Source organism: Meles meles, chromosome 14, assembly GCF_922984935.1.
Source record: "Meles meles chromosome 14, mMelMel3.1 paternal haplotype, whole genome shotgun sequence".
In the NCBI taxonomy this organism is placed as follows: domain Eukaryota; kingdom Metazoa; phylum Chordata; class Mammalia; order Carnivora; family Mustelidae; genus Meles; species Meles meles.
Window position 1 is genome coordinate 36,968,891 of NC_060079.1, and position 5,645 is coordinate 36,974,535.

Genomic DNA, 5,645 nt, shown 5'->3' on the forward strand with positions numbered 1-5,645 from the left:
ACATATGAGAAAGCTGAAACATATCTGAAGCCTTTTACCACAACAATGGAGCAAATACATCAAAGGGTTGATGAAACTTAGTTTTTGGTAAAGCAAACAAATTTATCAAAAATTTAACTCACATGCACACAAACATTCTTTAATGTATGAACATGTATTTATGAATTTTTGATGCATAAAGTTGTACAATAAAAAATGTTTTCTGTTTACTTTTTGTCCAAATCTTCTCTATACACACTGGTCTTTACAAGGTTCTACATTCAAGTTATTATAATAGATTCCTTGTGTCAAACATTTCATCAGAAGAGGAAAAGATCACTATGTTTGTATCTTTAGGGTAATACTATGCAGCCATCAAAAGAAATGAAATCTTGCCATTTGCGACGACGTGGATGGAGCTAGAGCGTATCATGCTTAGTGAAATAAGTCAATCGGAGAAAGACAACTATCATATGATCTCCCTGATATGAGGACATGGAGAAGCAACATGGGGGGGTAGGGGGATAGGAGAAGAATAAATGAAACAAGATGGGATTGGGAGGGAGACAAACCATAAATGACTCTTAATCTCACAAAACAAACTGGGGGTTGTTGGGGGGAGGTGGGATTGGGAGAGGGGGAGCGGGCTATGGACATTGGGGAGGCGAGGCGAACCATAAGAGACTATGGACTCTGAAAAACAACCTGAGGGTTTTGAAGGGTCAGGGGTGGGAGGTTGGGGCAACCTGAGGGTTTTGAAGGGTCAGGGGTGGGAGGTTGGGGGAACAGGTGGTGGGTAATGGGGATGGCACGTTTTGCATGGAGCACTGGGTGTTGTGCAAAAAGAATGAATACTGTTACGCTGAAAAAATAAATAAAATGGAAAAAAAAAGAAGAGGAAAAGATGAAGAGCAAAACAAAAAAGAAAGCAGTTAAGCAGTTATTCAAAAAGTAAACAGATAAACAACTTTTGCATAACCACTGACTGTGCCAGCAAACATCGATCCATTTTTTTTTTATTAAGATTTTTTTTAATTTATTTATTTGACAGAGAGAGAGATCACAAGTAGGCAGAGAGGCAGGCAGAGAGAGAGGAGGAAGCAGGCTCCCTGCGGAGCAGAGAGCCCGATGCGGGGCTTGATCCCAGGACCCTGAGATCATGACCTGAGCCGAAAGCAGCGGCTTAATCCATGAGCCACCCAGGCGCCCCTCGATCCATTTTTAATGGATAATATAATTGATCTAAATAATTTAAGTAAGGTATGCAAGCAATTTTTATTTTCTCAGACAAAAAAATGGGCAAATACTTGAAATAAATAGCTTCCCTTTTTACAGTAAGAATGCTGCACATCCAGAATGTGTTCTTATAATCAACTTTTTATATGCCCTAAATATATGAAATAGAAATGCATATGCCTCCTCCACCTGAAATGAGGAATTCATCTGTAATATAGCCAATCATAAAGACATTTTAATGAAGTTTTTTTTCATTTCCCACAAAAATGAAATGCAGTAAGAATTAGTCTTCAGTGTTGCAAATAGTAACTGCACTTAATGCACACAGAAAAACATTAATTTCAAGAAAGTTATTCTATGAATAAAAGATAGAAAACAAACATCTATGAGTGGAAAAGCAAAAAAATTCAAACTTCTCTATTTTTTTTTTCACTTTCATTTTATTTATTTTTTCAGTGTAACAGTATTCATTCTTTTAGCACAACACCCAGTGCTCCATGCAAAACGTGCCCTCCCCATTACCCACCACCTGTTCCCCCAACCTCCCACCCCTGACCCTTCAAAACCCTCAGGTTGCCCCAACCTCCCACCCCTGACCCTTCAAAACCCTCAGGTTGTTTTTCAGAGTCCATAGTCTCTTATGGTTCGCCTCCCCTCCCCAATGTCCATAGCCCGCTCCCCCTCTCCCAATCCCACCTCCCCCCAGCAACCCCCAGTTTGTTTTGTGAGATTAAGAGTCATTTATGGTTTGTCTCCCTCCCAATCCCATCTTGTTTCATTTACTCTTCTCCTATCCCCCTACCCCCCCATGTTGCTTCTCCATGTCCTCATATCAGGGAGATCATATGATAGTTGTCTTTCTCTGATTGACTTATTTCACTAAGCATGATACGCTCTAGTTCCATCCACGTCGTCGCAAATGGCATGATTTCATTTCTTTTGATGGCTGCATAGTATTCCATTGTGTATATATACCACATCTTCTTTATCCATTCATCTGTTGATGGACATCTAGGTTCTTTCCATAGTTTGGCTATTGTAGACATTGCTGCTATAAACATTCGGGTACACGTGCCCCTTCGGATCACTATGTTTGTATCTTTAGGGTAAATACCCAGTAGTGCAATTGCTGGGTCATAGGGTAGTTCTATTTTCAACATTTTGAGGAACCTCCATGCTGTTTTCCAGAGTGGTTGCACCAGCTTGCATTCCCACCAACAGTGGAGGAGGGTTCCCCTTTCTCCACATCCTCGCCAGCATCTGTCATTTCCTGACTTGTTAATTTTAGCCAAACTTCTCTATTTTATCCCAATATTCTGAATGTAGACTTTTTAAAAGTGACTTCAAGGGGCGCCTGGGTGGCTCAGTGGGTTAAAGCCTCTGCCTTCAGCTCAGGTCATGATCCCAGGGTCCTGGGATCGAGCCCCGCATCAGGCTCTCTGCTCAGCAGGGAGCCTGCTTCCTTCTCTCTCTCTGCCTGCCTCTCTGCCTACTTCTGATCTCTGTCTCCCAAATAAATAAATAAAATCTTAAAAAAAAATAAAAAAAATAAAAGTGACTTCAAACTACACAGTCGAGAAGACACAGAAATAAATAAAAAAAAGAAAATAGTGATACTTTAGAAAAAAGGCATTTATTCTTCATAGGCAAATGACACTACATTTAAGAATCTATAATTCTCTGAAATGTACTTCCTAAGTTCTAATTGTTTAGAAATCTTTAAAAATATTCTTGTGTAGTAAACATTATAAGAAAAGACAATATTTTACTACGGTCAATATCTATATATGCTGGAATTCAAAACCTCTAATAATATTTAGAGGTCAAGAAGTTCTGTCAGTTGAACTCAAATATACCCCAAGTTACAGATAAAACAATATCTAAGAGTAAATACCATCATTTTCAAGTACTATGTGATCAATAAATATTTGTCACATAAATGTTCCCCAAATTAAACAAAATTTATCTACCATATATACTGATTATTCCAACATTGGACTTACATGAAAGTACAACTTAATTAGCCTTAATTATCCAGGACAGCCAGATCTTCCTGGCATTTGGACATTTGCCCAGTGGTCTATTGAACTCAGGTCCATAACCCCAGTTGAGGGATCATGTCATGGCACCATCTGTTTCTCATTCTGCCCAGATTTTTCTGCTCCTTGTGCTCAACTTCCTCAAATATTTCTGCTTGGTTTATCAATTTAGGGTCATCTTCGACAAAACTGTGAGGTGAATGATGTCTCTCCTTGGCAATCTCACACTTCCCCTTTAACCTCCTGTAACTTCCTAGAAGTCCTATGACCCATTCCTCAGGTATTCCTATGCTGTCCAAAGTCTTACACCACAGCAAACCATCTGAAACTTGCCACATGCAGCAGCCCCTCCACCTCAAAATTATTGTTTCAGGGCTAACTACTCCAGTCAGCATTTTTAGTTGTTAGCAATAGACACCAAATATGACTATACTAAGCAAAAGAATACTGAAAGGGAGGATAGTGAGAGTTCAAAACATTCAGGAGGAACTGCGAGGAGGAGAGTTTTGGTTTTAATAAAAAGGCAACAGAATAGCCAAAGGGTCTAGGCAGAAAATTCACAGGCTGTTTTTAAAAAGTCTAAGCTTGGGGCACCTGAGTGGCTCAGTTAATTAAGTGTCTGCCTTCAGCTCAGGTCATGATCCCAGAGTCCTGGGATGGAGTCCCATGTCAGGCTCTCCGCTCAGCAAGGAGCCTGCTTCTGCCTCTCCCTCTCTTTCTGATTGCCACTCCCACTGCTTGTGCTCTCTCTTTCTCTGTATCAAATAAATAAAATCTTTAAAACAATTAAAAATCTAAGTTCTTTTCAACATAAACACTTTAGATATTTTGTCTGAGATCTGAATAGATCTGAATATCAAAAGTCTTAACAAAAAGGGCTGGAAAAGTCAAATATCAAAACCTTTCCCTCCAGCTACTTTTGTTGACAAATCTACTTGTTTATTATATAAGATATAGGTCATGATAGTTATTACAAAGTAACAGAAATTGGAAACCTTATATTAAGAGAATTATCTATAAAAATCTGTGAAAGTGTTTCTCTGAGTTCAATTTGAGATAAGATCATGCCTGGCTCCATGGTAAATCCAGGTATCCTGTGGCCAATATAATTCCAAAGAGTCTCTAAGTCATTCTTGACCACACAAATCACATGATTCAAGGTTTCAGGTCCAATAACTGACAAGAGAGAAGGCCTTCAGGTATCAGTAGAGAGCACTTTTATTTTTCTCCAGACAAGAGGCAAAAAAAAGTGATACAGTATAGAGTTTATCATACAAGAATATATGACCCAAAAATATCAAGAAAAAAGTGGGAAAAGGAACCCTCATGCACTTTTGGTGGAAATGCAAACTGGTGAAGCCACTGTGGAAAACAGTTTTTCCTCAAAAAATTAAAAATAGAACTACTCTATGATCCAGCAACTGTACTACCAGATATTTACCCAAAGGATACAAAAATACTAATTCAGAATGATATATGTATCCCTAGGTTTACTGCAGCATAATTTACAATAGCCAATTTACAGAAGCAGCCCAGTACCCATCAATAGATGAAAGGGTAAACAAGAGGTGGTGTGTGTGTGTTTGTGTGTGCATATGTGTACGTGCGTGCATTCTTTCAAAAGAATGAAATCTTGCCAGTTGCAACAACATAGACGGAGCTAGAATCTACACTAAGCAAAAGTCAGTCAGAGAAAGACAAATACCATATGATTTTACTCACGTGAAATTTGAGAAACAAAACAAATGAGCAAAAGGAAAAAAAAGAGAGAGAGAGAGAGAAACAAGAAACAAACTCCTAACTATAAAGAACAAACAGAGGGTTACCAAAGGGGAGGTGGGTGGGGGGATGGGTGAAATAGACGATGGGGATTAAAGAGCACACTTATCATGATGAGCATTGACCAGTGTATAGAATTGTTGAATCACTATATTGTACACCTGAAGCTAACACTGTATGTTAACTATACCAGAATTAAAAATAAAAACATAATTTTAAGAAAGTGGGTAAGTTTCCCTAAAAACCACATAACTGTAAATTAGAGCATAATGAGTTTCCATTTAAACGATCAAATTTGTATAGGGTTGAAAAACAAAACTGCTCAGAATATGGAGAATTAGGCACTCCTGGACGGGAATGTGTAGATGTAAGGATGGCACAACATTGCTGAGGACTATTTTAAAATGTAAAAATAATGAAACCCAACAACAACATCTAAATCTAAAAACTTATTAGAAAATCATCACAGAGATAAAAAAAGGTGTACTCACAAGTTCACTATTGCAGCATCTTTTATAAAAAGGTAAAATTTGAAACACTTTAGCTATTCAGCAACTGGAACACCATGTAATTGTCAAAAGTGACAATACAGTTTGGAGGAAATGCCCAGAA